General features: G+C 42.7%; 1 protein-coding gene across 12 annotated transcripts in view; it reads right to left on the bottom strand.

Moving 5' to 3' along the window:
• The window catches only part of OSBPL6 (oxysterol binding protein like 6), a 167,815-nt gene extending 149,776 nt beyond the window's left edge, over window positions 1–18,039 (bottom strand). For 6 of the 12 annotated variants that reach the window (XM_061608360.1, XM_061608356.1, XM_061608354.1 and 3 more), the window contains exon 1: window positions 17,467–18,039. The gene's annotated coding sequence lies outside the window, so the exon portion shown is untranslated. The remainder of the gene's footprint in view (window positions 1–17,466) is intronic. The other 6 variants (XM_061608362.1, XM_061608359.1, XM_061608358.1 and 3 more) reach the window with 2 other exon arrangements.
• Between the last annotated feature and the right edge of the window lie 972 nt (window positions 18,040–19,011).

The following is a 19,011-nucleotide window of genomic DNA, read 5'->3' on the forward strand; positions in this document are numbered from 1 at the left end:
GAGACAACATACAGGAAACACTCTGGGCATTCTAGCATGCTGTATAAACACTTAATCATATTATTATTTAACTAAGAGTAAAGGCTCCAGTTCCCAACCACACACTTCATAAAAGGTCTTCCCAGCTATTTTTCCAACAGTGGAATACAAATAGCATAGCCATGAATAACTGTTAGTGTCTCATATGGCATCAAAGCAACATGGGCATGTTATCTTTTGGTAAGGTAACCAAACTTTGCCATTTTCCAACCACAATTAGTGGTCTCATGTAAACATTAAACACTCGGTATCTTCTGTCTTAGAATGGGCGCTTATATTTAACACATACAAAAAGTGAGTATTTTAGAAAAGGAGAAAGCTCTAACAGTTATTACTATATTATAGTACTGTATCCTTTCCCATCTAAGATATTAATTTTATATGGATTTTGGAGGAGCAGGATTACATTCAAATTTATTTATTTATTATTCGATTTGTATCCCGCCCTTCCTCCCAGCAGGAGGCCACTTAGGTTACCTAACCCACTCAGGTTAAGACAGTTTAACCCATGATATCTTGTTGGCACACTGATAAAATGGGGCTGGATGATGCTACTATTAGATGGATTTGTAGCTAGCTGATGGACCGTACTCAAAAAGCGCAAATCAATAGCTCCCCATCAACCTAGATCAGGTGTGGCAAACCTTTAGCTCTCCAGATGTTACTGACCTACAAATCGCATCAGCCTCAGCAAATCCCCATACATGACCTAGAGAAAAGTGGCAAGTGGGACTGCCAAAGGGTTCTGCCCTGGTCCTGATGTTGTTTAACATCTTTATGAAGGACATGTATAAAGGAGTGGAGAAAATGCCCATCAAATCTTCAGATGACATATAACTGGGTGGGGTAGCCAATACAAACAGAAACAGAATTACAAGACTACCCAAGAGGATCTAGACAAGATAGTTTTTGTCCAGTTCTCTAACCAGATTAATTTCAACAGAGATAAATGTAAAGGAAGGAGAAAATGCACAAATACAAGATGGGTGACACATGGCAGTACATCTGAAAAGAATCTAGCAATTTTAGTAGGCAAGCTAAACATGAGTCAGCAATACAATGCAGCAGCAGCAAAGGCTAATGCAGTTCTGGTTTGCATCAACAGAAGTATAGTGTCCAGATTGCAAAAAAATAATAATGGTATTACTCTATTCTACTCAGAGCTTGGAAAAGTTACTTTTTTGAACTACAACTCCCATCAGCCCCAGCCAGCATGGCCACTGGATTGGGCTGATGGGAGTTGTAGTTCAAAAAAGTAACTTTTCCAAGCTCTGATATTTCTACTTTGGCTAGACTTCACCTAGAATACTGTACCCGACTCCGGGCATTGCATTTAAAGGAGGATATCAACAAACTGGAACTTTCCAGAGGAGGGTGGCAAAGATGGTGAGGAGCCTGGAGACCAAGTGCTATGAGGAAAGACTGAAGGACTTGGGTATGTTTAACCTGGAGAAGAGATTATTAAGAGGCACTATAACAGCCATTTTCAATCTGAAAAGTTGTCACATAGATGATGCATCAAAAAAGAAAAAACCTGTTGCTCTAGAGCAGAGGTAGCCAACTGTTGTAGGATTGCAGCTCCCATGATCCCCAGCCAGCATGGCTGCTGGTCAGAAATGGGAGTTGTACTACTATTACTATCTCTGCTCCAGAGGGTAGGATATGAACACATGATTTCAAATTACAAGAAAAAGGATTTCAACTAAACATTAGGAAGAACTTTCTGAAGGTACAAGCTGTCTACCAGTGGAACAGACTGCCTTTGAATAGAAGTTTTTAAGCAGAGGCTGTATGTCATCTTATTAGGTACGCTGTAATAGCAGGTTTCCTGCATCAGTGGGGCATTGGGCTAGATTACTTTTGAGGTACCTTCCAACTCATATAATTCTAATTTTAATAGTATTCAGCCCAGATAAGTTGCCTCCACCATCAAAGATAAGCAGGATGGTGATTAGGGAGAGGGCATTTTCTCCAGTGATACCTAGTTTGTCGAACTCGTTCCCTAAAGAGGTTTACCTGGTAATACAGATAGGGGAGAAATTTGATTCAGCTCACATTTAAAGCCAAATAAATCAAATTCATACTTTCCGAAACAATGTAAGAACCAAAACACATCTATCCTTCGCATTTACACTTATCCAACTGTTGTGATGCAGTTCTCCAGTGAAACAATGTTTACAAAAATTCATATATTAGGGGAGAGCATTAAAATGACCATATTAGCAAAAAAATAACATACAAAATGTAAACAAAGACATTGCTTGCAAAAATGTCTACATTAGTTAAAACTGCATACGTATTAGAACGTCACACTAAAATGATGAAGAATGTTCAAGAGGATTTTAAAAAAAACCCTGCAAATTGCTGCAAAATTTAAGATTGGAAAAATGAGAAACTGAAAACTGAAATTGACAGAACCTTCCATCCCTACCTGGTATCTGTTATTCTTTACAGCAAAGAAACTCAGAGCTACCTATGTCATGAATAAATGTTGTAATCAAACTGTTTGAATTTTATCTACCCCTCCCAGAAAGGGTATTTTATTTTCTATTTTATTCTGTATGAACGCTTGTTCTTTTGTAACAGCCAATGGCTAAATGCAAATATTAAAATAAAGTAAAGTTATTCTTTACATGCCATGCAAGACATTTTGCATTATCCCAAACATTTTCCTCCTTTTCCTGCAACTGACTTCCATAGGAAAGTCATTTCTGATGGTACTTTCCCCTTGAACAATATAATATGAAGGGGAAAGGAATTGAGTAGATGTGTGCGGGTTGGCAAGTTTGCAGAAGCCATTTTCCAAAATGGCCACCAGCCATCCACCTCTCTCATGAATCACGGTTCCAACATCCATAAAGTTTATGTCACAATGCAAGTTTGGGGTATTTCCATAATACAATAATATAATACATATTATAATAATCCCAATAATAAGCCAAAATGTAAAGAAGAAAGTAAGAAACTGGAATTGCACACTCCAAAATAATCTATGCCCACCACAATGCGTAAGTCTGTGAGATGACACTACGTCAAGTCCAATGCCTTGTTTGGGAACAAGACACTGACAAGTGCATGGGTTCTCACCAATAATTGTCAAAAAATGTATAAACTTGCTTGGCAAGTGTGAGTGCATGATTTGGGGTGACCCATAGGTTACTACAAGGGATGCACACATAGACAAAATATCTCTAAATGATGATGTGTAATAGCTATTTCTTAATTTAAATATTTATAGACCACACTTTTCATAAGAAATAGAGCAATGCAGCATAAAACATTCAAAATTACAGTGACTTTAATAAAACTAACAGTAATAGCATCAAAGTATCAGTAGAAGCATCAATAAAATATTGATATTTTATTAATATTTCAATATTAGTCTGGGTCTCCACACTTTTCAGTGTCTTGTGCTCAAAAATGCATTGGATCAGAAATGACAGCATGATGCCTCATAGGGGACATTCTGGACATTTGGGTGCATCATTTGGGATGGCCCAAAGCTTGTTGCATGGTGCACACCCCAGTTCCTCCTCCTGTTTTATATATTTTGGCTCACGCCATTGACAATGTCTTCCCCCAAAAACTAGTGTTGGACCAGATACAACCACTGCCACCTTGTAGAACAGACACTCCTGGGGCTGTAGGTGTATACTTTGTGGGGGGGCAAAGCTTATTTCTTATTATTTTCTAGATATTTTGGCTGTTATTAGTGTGAGGGTGCCATGCTTAACAATGTTCTGTGCCAAAATAAAACACTGGACCATATGCAATTCACTGTCATCCTGAAGAGGACACTCTTTTGGAAGTGTAGGCATATCATGTATGGTGATCTAAAGCTTATTTGGAGGTGTATCTCCCCTAGTTCCTTATTTTTTCTACATATTTTGGATTATGATTATGATCATCATCATCAAAGTGCCCCAAAACCTATAGTTTCACATAAATGTTATGGATGGAAGTACCATGGTGAGAAGATGGAGATCCTGTTGCACCAGCAATAGTATGGGGCCCTGACTTAGCACTGCTTTGGATATAACCCCATGTAGATTTATTGTTTATTGCAAACTGCCCTAAGGTTATAAATGGGAGTAGATGAAATTATTTAAATAGATGAAAAAATGAAGCTCTTGCACCTGTTTCTTGTACATCTAGTTCACACAGGTTACAATCCTATACACACTTATCCAGGAGTAAGTGTTGTTAAACTCAATGCAACTTACTTCTGAGAAGATATACACTGGTTTGCACTGACAGTTTTGGTAATGTATTAAGTAAACAGCCAAGTTTCAGAACCAGACCCTAGAACTTTGAACAGCCAGCATAATGCTTTCATTCAGACAGAACTCTAAGCCAAACCATGATTCAGCATTAACAAGCAGACATGCAGACCCCCAGGAAAGAGATGGTGGCCACTTTGCTCCTCCCTAGTATCTTGCTACTGCACTGCACTGGGCTAAGCCATGGCTTGTCTAAATTTAGCATGCTATCTAAACTGTGGTTCATGGTTTAACTCTCTCCAGACAAACCACAAACTGCAGCCAAGGTTTATCCTATGGTTTATGGAGAGACTGAGTGAAGGGATCAAGGCAGTGGTAAATGCATCCTTGAAAGAGGGTGCTATGCCATCAGCCCTCAAGGAGGTGGTGATAAAGCCCATCTTAAAGAAACCCTCCTTGGATCCCCAAGAGCTGAATAACTTCCACCCAGTCTCCAATTTACCATTCTTGGGCAAGGTGATTGAGCGAGTGGTGGCCAAACAGTTACAGACACACTTGGAGGAAACGGATTATTGAGATCCATTCCAATCAGGCTTCAGGACTGGGCATGGAACTGAAACAGCTTTGGTCGCTCTGGTAGATGATATGAGGAGGGCGCTGGATAGGGGAGAATATACCTTCCTTGTCCTCCTGGATCTCTAAGCGGCTTTCAATACCATTGACCACGGTATCCTCTTGGATCTCCTGGGGGGATTGGGAGTGGGGGACACTGTTCTACAGTGGTTCCATTCCTACCTCTCAGGTAGGTACCAACGAGTAGCTTTGGGAGATGAGGTTTCAGACCCTTGGCCCCTCAATTGTGGAGTGCCACAGGGCTCTATCCTCTCTCCCATGCTGTTTAACATCTATGTAAAACCGCTGGGGGCTATCATCAGGAGTTTTGGGCTGAAGTGTCACCAATATGCGGATGACACTCAGCTCTATCTCTCATTTAAGTCCTCACCAGAGTTGGCTGTGAATACCATGTCCAAGTGCCTGGAGTCCGTAAGTGGTTGGATGGGAGAGAACAGACTGAAGCTGAATCCCGATAAGACCGAGGTGTTGCTTGTGGGAGACAGAGGAAGGTTGGGTATTACAGACCTGATGCTTAATGGGGTGAGATTACCCCTGAAGGACCAGGTCCGCAGCCTTGGGGTCATTCTTGACTCCCAGCTGTCCATGGAGGCTCAGGTTTCGGCGGTGAGTCGGGCAGCTTGGTATCAATTACATCTGATACAGAGGCTGCGACCCTACCTCCCTGTTCATCTGCTCCCACAGGTGATACATGCCCTGGTCTCCTCTCGCTTAGACGACTGTAATGCGCTCTACGTGGGGTTACCCTTGAAAACGGTCCGGAAATTACAGCTGGTACAGAATGCGGTGGCGCGCTTGATTAAGTGCAGCCGCCGCCGTGATCACATCACCCCAGTATTAATAGATCTTCACTGGCTACCAGTTGTCTACAGGGCCCAATTCAAGGTGTTGGTGTTGACCTTTAAAACCCTATACGGTTTTGGCCCAGTTTATCTGAAGGAACGCCTCCAGAATCACCAATTATGCCGCCTGACAAGATCAGCCTCTCAAGACCTTCTCTCGGTCCCACCGGCTAAAACAGCTAGGCTGGTACGGACCAGAGAGAGGGCATTCTCGGTTGTGGCCCCCACCCTTTGGAATTCTCTTCCGTATGATCTCCGACATGCTCCCTCCCTGATAGGTTTTCGTCGAGCCTTAAAAACCTGGCTATTCAGGCAGGCCTATGGAATTGAGGAGGGTTAATTTTATGATGTTTTAATTGGAAATTGGTTTTAAATTGTTTAGGACTGTGGTTGTTTGGTATATTGTATATTGTGTATAGCTTTTGCTATTGTAAGTCGCCTAGAGTGTCCACTAACCTGGACAGATAGGCGACCAATAAATAAAATTATTATTATTATTATTATTTACAGCTCATGGTTTGTCTGCAGACAGCTAAACTGTAAGCCAAGGTTCAGACCATACATTAAGTGAAACCATAGGTTAGCTCAGTGCAAACTACCAGGAAAAGGAGCAGGGAAGAGTAGAGTAGCCACAATCTTCTGTGCAGGAATCGGCACGTTTGCACTACGTCGTGATTTCGCTTAACATTACATCCAAACCAGGCCAATGAACTCTTCACACAACAGTTTGCTATTGTTTAAATATGAAAGCCTTCAAAACAATTTAATTGTCTTGATGCCATGGTTATATCCATAAAATGATTCCAGTCAATATATCTGGCTCTTTACAATGTACATATGCTTCACTCCTAATATCTTAGTTATCCTGTATCACCTTCAATAGAATGACACACCTTTCCACCTGTGAATTCATGTGTGCCAGGCTTTGTCTTCCATGTTATATGGCAAAGCCAAACCAAAGTTAATCCTGAAAATTCTCTCCTTACCATTCTCATATGTCACCAAAAGGTTGCTATTTATGTTTTCTTTTGGCCTTCGCTCCCCCCCCCCCAAATATCTATAGCGGCAAAATAAGACTGAACACTCACTCACAGGAAGGTTGCACAAGCTAAGGAGGAACAGGGCTTGTGGGCCTTTCCAATATGAGGAAGGAAGGGATGGGTGGAATAAAAAATGCTACCAAATCTTCTTCTGCTTAGAATGAACAAGCATTCTTAGTTTACATAGGACAATGGCTAAACCTAACAGATCTCACCAGCATCTGAGAGTTCATCACAGAATACACCCCAACATACTTTACAGTTTATGTTGTGCATTAGCAAATGGTTCTTCCTATCTGACAATAGGAAGTCTGAATCGCAACGTCTTGTGTTATCCCTCCTGTTCAAGTGACAATTCATCACTTATTCCACATGTAGATTTTGATTCATGTACTGGAAATTACACATATGTGGCATGTATTTACCTTCCATTAGTATTTCAGTTTCAATCTATCTCAAGATCACACCTGCTGCTAATTTAGCTTAATATATGTTATTCTTCTTACTAGACTATCTAAGTGAATTCTACACAAAGCTAACTTTTAATTAGTCAGTCATTTAATACTTTTTGTCAGGATTGCTACTTGCTTAAAAGATAGCGCTTCCTATCATACAGCCACAAGAGTGGCTGTATACTAGCCATCTTAGATTTTTCACATTCTCCAATGTTAAATTGAAAATACCCCCATGCCATTCTGATGCCTCCCATAAGCTCATTTCAAAACAAAACCTTACAAAACTTATAGTCCTGAACTCAGAAACACTTGCTTAACAACCCTCTCAATTTTCATGGCAATACACAAAACAGACAAAGAGAATAGAAAGTTCAAAGTCTAAAGAGAGAGAGAAAAAAGTCCCATTTTGGACTTTTTTCTCTGAGAGTTCTCATAATCTGTTGAAATTCATTAAAAATCAGCCATGTTCACAGAGGACCTGTAATCCTGTTACTGACCTTGTCCCATGCTCTGACCTTCATCTTCTGCAGTTTAAAAGTAAAAAAAATGCCTGGCTGATTATTAATTAATTTAAGAAAGTTTGCATTGAACTGAATGATAATGTCGGGCATGCTCAGCAAAACTAACTGTCAGTGTTCTAAAAGCCAGACTCACAGCTGCTTGGCTTGCCTAATCAGGGAGCCACACCCACACCAGACTTTGATTTCACGTGAGACAGTCATGGCTTCCCTCAGAGAATCCTGGAAAGTGTAGTTTGTGAAGGGTGCTGAGAGGAGACTGCTATTCTACTGACAGAGGTCCAGTGGCCAGAGTGGTTTAACAGTCAGCCGCTCTGATTGAAACTCTGTGAGGGGAACAGGGCATCTCCTAGCAACTCTCAGCACCCTTCACTAACTACACTTCCCAAGATTCTTTGGGAGAAGTCATGACTGTCTAAAGTGAAATACAGGTCTGGTGTGGATGAGGCCAGGGACAGCTTTGGTTTAAATTTGGGTGGGAGGCTACATGTGCCTACTGTAGTATAAAAAGGTGGGGGAAACCCTGAAAAGCAATGATACTGTTCACAATGTTTTCCTCTTGGAAAGAAAAGGGGCTTCCCCTCTGCCCAGTGCCCACCCATCAAATCTCCTCCCCCTCCTCCTCCCCTCCCTGTCCCTCCCCCAGGTCAGGGTTGGACTATGACCTGGGAGACCAGGGTTTGAATACCCACACAGCCATGAAACTCACTGGGTGACCTTGGGGCAGTCACTGCTTCTCAGCCTCAGAGGAAGGCAATGGTAAAACCACCTCTGAATACTGTCTACCATGAAAACCCTATTCATAGGGTTGCCATAAGTCGGGATCGACCTGAAGGCAGTCCATTTCCATTTTCAAACATGATTGCACAGAAATAAATCCCACTGAACTCAAAAAGTATACAACTGATCAAACGCACTCTCCCTTCTCGTCCCTCCTATCCCCTCCCTCTTGCCCCTTCCCTCCCCTTCCCCTCCATCCCCTCCCCCTCCAAGCCCCTCCTTCCCCCTCCCCCTCCTCAAGGTCAGTTTTACCTATCTTAATCTTGATTGCACAGGAGTAAATACCACTGAACTCAATAAGCATGAAAATGATCAAACCTGCCCTCCCCTGCCCCTTCCTTTGCCCCTCCAACTCCTTCCTCTCCCTTCCCTTTCTCCTTTCCTCTCCTCTCCCCTCCCCCTGCTCCTCCCCATGGTCAGTTTTACCTATCCTAACCATGATTACATAGGAGTAAATACCATCAATAAGCATGCAAATGATCAGACCTGGCTTTTCCCTCCTTCCCCTCTCCTTTCCCTTCTTCCTCCCCTCCCCTCTTCCTCCTTCCCTGCCCACTCCAGCCATCCCTCCCCCTCCAGTCAGTTTTACCTATCCTAAGCATGGTTGCACAGGAACAAATCCCACTGAACTCAATAAACATGCAAATGATCAAACCTGTCCTTCTCCCCCCTCCCCCTCCTTCCTGCTCCCCTCCCCCTCTTCCCCTCTGCCCTTCCTCTCCTCCCTCCCTCCTCCTCCCCTCCCCATCCCCTGTGATCAGTTTCATCTATCCTAAGCATAATTGCAGGGGAGTAAATCCCACTGAACTCAGTAAGCATGCAAATGATCAATCTATTCTCTGCAAGTTGTACAGGATCCCATTTTTTACCTTCCGGATTAAAAAGCAGAGAAATTCACTAATAGGCAAAAAACCTTGCAGTTTAAGAATGTACCTATAGAAAAAGCAGGGGGTGGCTAGCATCCAAAAGAGAAACCAAAAAAGGGGTCAAAGACCAAGATGCTGGAAAATAGGAACTTTTATTATAGATAAAACCCAACGCATTTCAGCCTGTTATCTGGGGATAATGGCTTATAAGATTATAAGACCAGCAAATCGCTTTCTGTACAGAAAGCGATTTGCTGGTCTTATAATCTTATAAGCCATTATCCCCTGATGAAAGCCTGCAGATAACAGGCTGAAATGCGTTGGGTTTTATCTATAATAAAAGTTCCTATTTTCCAGAATGTACCTATAACCCACAGATATTTCTATCGAACTTTAAAAAGCAGGGAAATTGGGCAGCTATAGTGAATGCACCAGGGGAGCAGGAGACCTGACCTCCTCTCTGAGATAGTGTACTGCCCTACACATTTGTCAAAATGCAAACACAATTTAGGTTGGTCTTTCACAGTCCAAGCCACTTCCTGTGTAGCTTGGAAGAATTTGGTAACATGTGCCTCTGAGCATATGGGATGTGGTGGCAACACCTGCAATCTGCCCAAATAATAGAAAGAAGACATGTGCTGTGCTGATCTTGTTTTAGCAGGGAGGAAGCAACATTATTAAGACAGTTGACATAGTTCAGATAGTCACTTTAAATATGTCTGATTTACTTTGCAATTTTAGCTAAGTTTCCTATAGGAAATCATTTTCTTTTGCTTCTATTTCTGTGAATATGTGAAGTACAGCAACACTTTGCAAAATTTACACTAAAAAAACCCTCCAAAACTAATTGTGGAATAATAGCACTGACTATTCTGCAGAATAGTCTCCATTGGACATGAGGAGTGTCTCAGTTTGCACAAGATAAAACAGTGGGAGGTGAAATATATTTTAGCAACATTCTAGGTGTGCCCTATGTTTTTAATTGACCATGCCCACCTTGCCTTAAATGAAGTGGTTTAAACATAGCAGGCTGAAAACATGCATCTTGGCCAGGCTAAGTTTGTTTTTTCCAACAGCTAGATTCATTGCTTAAGTAGCAACATATTGTAATCAGTCTGATTTTACATCAAACTGCAGTTTCAGATTCAATTGTTAATGAACCCAAAATAGAAATAGAACATAACCTCCAATTTGAAACACAAAAGGCTGTCTTCACTATCATATGACAATGACCAATAAAAAGGCTTTGAAATTAATAAAAATAAATTTGACACAGGTTTCTAGGATGAATAATGAGAGAGAAAAATTTCTAGATTAGATTCTCTGTAGAAACAATAGTAACGCAGGAATGAAGCAAAGTAAGAACACCAACAAACATACAAAAATGTAATTCTCCATCTTTAGAGATGGCAGGTATTGCTACCACTCACCATATGCTCAGAGGCACATGTTACCAAATTCTTCCAAGTTACACAGGAAGTGGCTTGAACTGTGGAAGACCAACCCAAATGGTGTTTGCATTTTGACCAATTTGTAGGGCAGTACAATATCTCAGAGAGGAGGTCAGGTCTCCTGTTCCCCTGATGCATTCACTATAGCTGCCCAATTTCCCTGCTTTTTAAAGTTTCATAGAAATATCTGTTGGCTATAGGTACATTCTTAAACCACAAGGTTTTCTGCCTATTAGTGAATAACAAAACTCGTTCTTCAAAAAATGGTAAAAGGCAAAGAACTTTCATCAAGCAAGCGCTTTAGGAAACTTCAAACTGAAGCCAATTTCTGTTAACATTGTAGCAAATGGGGAACTTAACTGGACATCTCATAGTGTGTGTGGGGTATATTGGAACGGTATGCTAACTACCTATCTTGGTAGAATGTTTGGAGTGCAACAGAAGCAATTTTAAGATTACATGTTTTTTGGTTGATAGTGGGGTTTAGAAAATGTATACCCCACCCTACTGTTTGAATCACAACCCTCAAGGCTTATAACAATTTTAAAAGATCCAGAAAAAGTGATACAAAGGTTTTGACAAAGTGCCCCATGATATTCCAATTAACAAGCTAGCTAAATGTGGGCTGGATAGAATAACTATCAGGTGGTCCACAGTTGGCTCCAGAATCGTACTCAAAGAGTGCTTATCAAGGGTTCCTTCTCAAACTGAGGGCAGGTAACAAGCAGGATACAGCAGGGCTCGGTCCTGGGCTCAGGCCTCTTCAACATTGTTATTAATGACTTGGATAAGGAGGTAAAGGGAATGCTTATCAAATCTGCAGATGACACAATATTAGGAGGGATAGCTAATACCCAGGAAGACAGAAACAAAATTCAAAGTGATCTTGAGCATTGGACTGAAACAACAAAATGAAATTTAACAGGGATAAGTGCAAACTTCCTCACCTAGGAAAAAGAAACCAAATGCACATTTATAAGATGGGGGATACTTGGCTCAGCAATACTACATCTTGGAATTCTTGTTGATCACAAGCTGAATATGAGCCAAAAGTGTGGTATAGCTGCAAAAAAGCAAATGCTATTTTAGACTGCATTAACAGAAGTGTACTTTCCAAATTGTGTGAAATACCAGTTCCCCTCTATTCAGCACTTGTTAGGCTTCATCTTGAGTACTGTGTACTGTGTCCAGTTCTGGACACCGCACTTAAGAAGGATGCAAACAAACTGGAAGAGGTTCAGAGGAGGGCAACGAAGATGATAAGAGGACTGGAAACAAAGCCCTATGAGGGGAGACTGAAAGAACTGGGCATGTTTAGCCTGGAGAAGACTGAGGAAAGATATAATAGCACTGTTCAAGAACTTGGAAGGTTGTCACACAGAGGCAGGCCAGGATATCTTCTCGATCATCCCAGAGTGCAGGACACAGAATGATGGGCTCAAGCTGCAGGAAGACAGATTTCAGCTGACCATCAGGAAACACTTCTTAACCCTCAGAGCGGTATAATATGGATCCATTACCTAGGGAGGTGGTGGGCTCTCCAAACACTGAAGGCATTCAAGCGGCGCTGGGCAGCCACCTGTTGGGTATGATTCAACTAAGAATCCTGTATTGATCAGGGGGTTGGCCTCAATGGCCTTATAGGCTCCTTCCAACCCTCCTATTCTATGATTCTATGAAATGATTAACTGTATGCATGCTCAAGTATTTCCTATGAACATAAAAGGAATACTCAAAAAGCAAAGAATTTCAGGGCTATAGTCTATATGAGCCATTTAGTATTTAAGCTAGTATTTCAGTGTGTGTTACTACGCACATTGACTTAGAAGTTAGGGAAAAGCTACATGTTCAGTCTGATGGGTATACCACTGATACGGTAAGTTCCTGTGGCAGATTATACCCTTTCCTGAAATAACAACAGTCTCTAATCATATCTCTTGGCTTCATCACAAAGTGAACATTCCGCTCCTTCACACCAGGAAGAGGGAAGGAAATATTTGGTCCATGATGGAAGAGAATCATATAAGTAAATGTTACAGAGAGATGGGGAGGGACATGCTACGACCATAGCATTTTCATTCCTAGTCCCTGTAGCAGAAGTATATATGTAGCAATGTTTACATTAGCTCTAACTTCCATTGAATTATTGGGCTATACATCCAGATAAGTGGGCTTAGGATTCCAATGCAAGATGATAATGAAAGTTTTAAGATTTCTGCCTGCATCAGTTTACCCTGAAATACAGCAAATTCCAAGCAACATCATTTTATCTTAACCTGCTTCCTCACTGTTTCTCTCCAGCCTCTGAAACTCAAGGTCATATCATATGGACAAAATTTATTTATTTGTTTCATTTATAGATCGCCCATAGCGAATAGCTCTCTGGGCGGTGTACAAAAAGGTTAAAATACAGGATATAACAATAAAAACAACCTACAGCAAGAAACACAAACAGCAACAAAATAAAAATTAAAAATTATAACATTAAACACATTAAAATGCCTGGGAGCATAGCCAGGTCTTAACCTGGCGCCGGAAAGATAAAAGCGTCGGCGCCAGGCGTATTTCTTCAGGGAGGCTGTTCCACAGTTTGGGGGCCACTACAGAAAAGGCCCTAGATCGAGTAACTGTCCTCCGGGCTTCCCGATGGGTTGGTACCCGGAGGAGGGCCTTAGATGCTGAGCGAAGTGACCGGGCAGGTTCATAGTGGGAGAGGCGTTCCACAAGATATTGCGGTCCCACGCCGTGTAAGGCTTTATAGGTCAAAAACAGCACCTTGAATCTGGCTCGGTAACAAATGGGTAGCCAGTGCAAACGAGCCAGAACAGGTGTAATATGCGCTGACCGGCTAGTTCCCGTCAGCAGTCTGGCTGCTACGTTTTGCACTAGCTGAAGTTTCCGAACTGTCTTCAAGGGCAGCCCTACGTAGAGCGCATTACAGTAATCCAACCTAGAAGTTACCAGAGCATGAACAACTGAGGCGAGGTCATCCCTGTCCAGATAGGGGCGTAGCTGGGCTACCAACCGAAGATGGTAGAACGCATTCCTTGCCACCGAGGCCACTTGCGCCTCAAGAGACAAGGAAGGATCGAAAAGAACCCCCAGACTACGAACCTGTTCCTTCAGGGGGAGTGTAACCCCATCTAGAACAGGATAAGCATCCACCGTCTGGGCAGGGAAGGCACTCACCAACAGTGTCTCAGTCTTGTCTGGATTGAGTCTCAGTTTATTAGCTCTCATCCAGTCCATTATCGCAGTCAGGCAATGATTCAGCACATCCACAGACTCACCTGTAACAGATGAAAAGGAGAAACAGAGCTGTGTGTCATCAGCGTACTGGTGACAACGCACTCCAAAACTCCTGATGACAGCACCCAGAGGCTGCATGTAGATGTTGAAAAGCATGGGGGACAAAACCGACCCCTGAGGGACTCCACAATGGAGAGTCCAAGGAGTCGAGCAATGTTCCCCAAGTACTACCTTCTGGCGACGATCCGCCAAGTAGGAGCGGAACCACTGCCAAGCAGTGCCTCCAACTCCCAACTCCGCGAGTCTCCCCAGAAGGATTAGTCAAATAAGGGTTGATTGTTATGTGCCTTCAAGTCGATTACGACTTATGGCGACTCTATGAATCAGTGACCTCCAAAAGCATCTGTCATGAACCACCCTGTTCAGATCTTGTAAGTTCAGGTCTGTGGCTTCCTTTATGGAATCAATCCATCTCTTGTTTCGCCTTCCTCTTTTTCTACTCCTTTCTGTTTTTCCCAGCATTATTGTCTTTTCTAGTGAATCCTGTCTTCTCATTATGTGTCCAAAGTATGATAACCTCAGTTTCATCATTTTGGCTTCTAGTGACAGTTTGGTTTAATTTGTTCTAGCACCCAATTATTTGTCTTTTTCACAGTCCATGGTATGCACAAAGCTCTCCTCCAGCACCACATTTCAAATGCGTTGATTTTTCTCTTATCTGCTTTTTTAGGGTAGGTACAGATATATGCATGAAGGACAGTTGTTAGATTAGAAAATTATTTCCAGTGCAAAAAAACTGGTTGGTCTTTGAGCCAGTGATATCCAGTTACTTTATAATCTAAGGAACAATAAATCTAACAATACTGTAATGCCATGCTAGTGCCATCAGGACTCAGCTACTGTTGATTTTATTGGTGGACAAATTAACCAGTTTCTTGCACTTGTAACTGAGGATTAGTACTTTGGAAAATATATGACAGAGAAGCTATTTATTTAATTATTTTCAAGTAGGACTGTATGCACAACCTTCTAAAGAGGCTCAGACACATTTCCTTACAAATGATAAAGGTAAAGGTAAAGGTGTCCCTGCACTTATAGTGCGAGTCATTTCCGACTCTTACGGTGACGTGTTGCGACGTTTACTAGGCAGACTGTATATATGGGGTGGGATTGCCAGTTCCTTCCCCAGCCTTTCTTTACCCCCCAGCATATGCCAGGTACTCGTTTTACCAACCACGGATGGATGGAAGGCTGAGTGGACCTCAACCCCTTTTACCGGAGATTCGACTTCCTCCTTTTGTTGGAATCGAACTCCGGCCGTGAGCAGAGCTTCTGCTGCGTTACCACCGCTTACCACTCTGCACCACGGAGGGTCTTTACAGATGATAGATTGTTTAAATTCAAGTTACACTGCAGCTTGCTGTTCGACCTTGGAAATCTCTTTCACTATGAGAAGTACAAATGAGGTATTCTGGCTTTATTTCCTAATGGTGAAAGAGAATTTTTATTTATCAGCAGGAATACCCACAGTGTTAGGTAGCATCATGACAATTTGACTGTCAAATGAAAGTAAGTGAAGGAAACCATTAAAGATTATCACATTCCGCATTAGCACTTTGGCCAGGATGGGACTGCCAAAGCAGTCTTTTCCAAGCAACCAAAAATAATGGCAATAATAATACATGCTTCACACCATCATGAGCAAACTAAAAATAAGCACCACTCATTTAAGAAATCTAGTTGAGAAATTAAAGGTGGTACTGTTTATAACTTATGTTAATCAGGCAGGACATGGATGGGCTCCAACAGCCCAATATGTTGCCAGCTGGAATGCTTAAAGTCTTAATGATCTCTATTGAAAGAAAATAATGTACCCAAATTATTAATTATTGTGGGGTTTTTTCCTTCTTAATATAGCTTAACCAGTTGAAAAGCACACCATTGTGGGGGGGGATATAGGTCTGGGACTGATAGTAGGATAGTTATAGACAGTTCAGTACAACACATGTTTCTGATGACAGAACTTGCTCATATAATTTATACTCCTGAAGCAGAGAAGGTCAGGATTCAACCTCAAATTCAAATTTCATTTGTATGTTGTGTTACTATATGAAAAATTAGCAATGAAAATATTTAATAAAAAAGGAAAAGAAAGGTGATAATTTAACATACCAACTTTTTCATCAACATTTACAGTTCATCTTCTCCAACACATAGGAACAATTCATTAAGCACAAATTTGAGATTGTACTTTTGCAGAGAAGAGAATGTCCCATTTTTTCTCGTAAAGGAAGAATAAATAAACTGAGCTTTCAAAACGGTTTCTCTTCATCGCCACCAAGTTAGTTATATAACATGCCCAATGCCAGTTCTGGGTGTTTAAGCTTCATCTGGAGGTTTATTATAGCACAGTATGAGCATCGGATTACAACTTTTAAAGCATAGCACACGCAGCTTCTTTTATCATTCTATGAGGAACGTATCACTTCCCAGGCCCAGTATTTCAGATGACATCGTTAATGCAAAGAAAATGCTGGTGCTATGCAGGAAACACACATCTTGACCGCAAAGCAAAGCATAAAAAGTCATTTTTGTATTAACATTACCATCTGTTTGTGTGTTAAGAAATGCAGTCACATCCTCCTAAAAAAACACCCTCCCTTCTAATCCAAAAAAACCAGTATCCTTTAAGATACTGCCTTAAGATACTACTCCTTTAAGAGTGCCTTCTACCACTAGTTTGCAAGTGGTAAACTTGCTATCACAAGGATGCAGCCTTGTCCCAACTGGCATTTAAGATTGTGAAATATGAGGGGGAAATGCAAGCAGGCATCTTCCGTGCACGCACACACCCAAGTCACTAGAGCATGCCCACAAATACAGACATGCCCCTCTTCCTAGATCTGTCTGACCAAATCCGAGTTGGTGGATGGACTCAGCCAGAGGCCTGCGCTTGCCTATCTTCTCCTTATCTATCCCACCCAGAGCTGAGCACAAAACAGTTCTCCGGCCTGCGTGCAGTTTTGTCCCAGTGCATGCAGCCATTGTCATTTGTGCAAATGGATCGCTAGGAGCATGTGATGCGATGCGAAGGTGACAGGCAACTTTATGGGCTCCTTACTGAGTCTGCGGCGGCGACGTACCGCTTCTGTGGCATGCATCAGTTCTTCCCTCTCCCTCCAGCTGCAACCGGGAGCCAGTCTGACAGAGGCTGGTTGTGGGGGTGGAGAGAAGCTGCAGCAGTGACTGCTGCATCCTCCTCCCCCGACTCTGAAATCACCTCAAACGCGCTGGGAGACAAAGCAAGACCCGCCGGCCCCAGGAGTTTCCAGGAGGGGGGGGAGGAGAGAAAGAGAGAGAGAGGAAAACCTACCTGGGCTGAGCGAGAAGGCGGTGAGGGGCAAGCTCGGGGCGCTGCAGCAAGAAGATGCAGGCGCTCGAGATGGATGGAGGAGCATGGAAAGCGGCTCCTCCTCCGAAGAGAAGCATGTGGCGGCGTCGGCTCTTCCTCCTTGCAGGCGAAGGGCACTCGAGAAGCCGCTCCTCCCGCTGCCAGCGGCTTGAGGGGTGTCTTCCTCTTCCCTCCCCTCCGCACTGGCTGTGTATTCCCGCCCTCCCCTCGACGACTCCCAGGCCCTCCTCTCGCCCTCCCTGCACGGAGAAGGACGGCAGATTGGGCTGTGCCAAGACCCGGAGTCGTGGAGCAAGCCGGAGCGGGATTCAATGCCAAGTCATCCTCCCTGCGCTCAGTTTGAACAAGGCAGCAGGGGACGGAGAGAGAAGGACGCCGGTGGGGGCAAGCCAGGCGCTCGCTGCCGCCGCCGTCGCCGTCGCCGCCGCCACACGTCGTCCAGCCCCTTTCTGTTTTCTTCCTCACCCTCTGACCCTGCTGAAGACACGTCGCACGCGTAAAGAAATGCCAGCAGAGGACCCGGCCCCTACTGCTGGATGGGAGGGAAGTCTTTTTTCGTCCCTCCAAGCCAGCTCTGTCTCGGAAGGTATCCCGCTCCGATAACTATATAGTGCACGTACATATGTAAAATCTACACACATACATTACCCGCACATATTGGTGTATGCCGATATTTGTGAGCACACGCCGCTGACTTGGAGTAAGAATGGGGAAAGAAACATGATTGCATTTCAGCGAGAAACTGCCTAATGCGCACTTCTCCAAGCAATACGTAATACCCGAATTGTCCTTCGAAAACCGCACATCTCCAAATCTTGCAATGCAGTCCTCCAACTAAATAATATGTACAAAAATGCATTTTAGTAGGGGGGAAATGTGTATATTACACAAAATTGTATACAACAATGTGTATATTAGGAGAAACTTGCACCAAAATGAAAGCAAATTTTCACGAGGATTTAAATAAATAAATAAATCATAAACTGTGGAAACGGAAAACTGAATCTAAGATCTGGAAAAATGAGGAATTGTGAGAAACTGAAATTGACAGGTTCATCCATCCCTACTTGAAGGTTAGCTATATGCCTCTATGATGCAGAGGAGGTGGCTTGGGGGCGAGTACACATTCAGGTGCAAGGGAACTTATTTATTTATTATTTTATTTATATCCTGCCCTTCCTCCCAGCAGGAGCCCAGGGCGGCAATGGATAAAACTTATGGATAATAAGGCCAAAAAACCCCAACGAACAATAAAACAATTTAAAAGTAAACAGTATTAGCAGCATAACAAACTAGGATTCAATAAAAACAAAAAAATTAAGTAGTTTTCACCTGTCATCTTAAGCACTGAGCACTGGAAGAATATAGTCAGAGTGCTCCAAAGTCAGGGTGCCACAATTTAAAAGGCCTGGGCCAGTGCCAGGGAGTGGCCAGGTTGGGCCCTGGTAACAGGACTCTGGCTCAAAGGGACCCCTGAAGGGCCCCTCCTTAGGGTGGGAGGGTGGC

The sequence above is a fragment of the Rhineura floridana genome, chromosome 2 (assembly GCF_030035675.1).
Source record: "Rhineura floridana isolate rRhiFlo1 chromosome 2, rRhiFlo1.hap2, whole genome shotgun sequence".
In the NCBI taxonomy this organism is placed as follows: domain Eukaryota; kingdom Metazoa; phylum Chordata; class Lepidosauria; order Squamata; family Rhineuridae; genus Rhineura; species Rhineura floridana.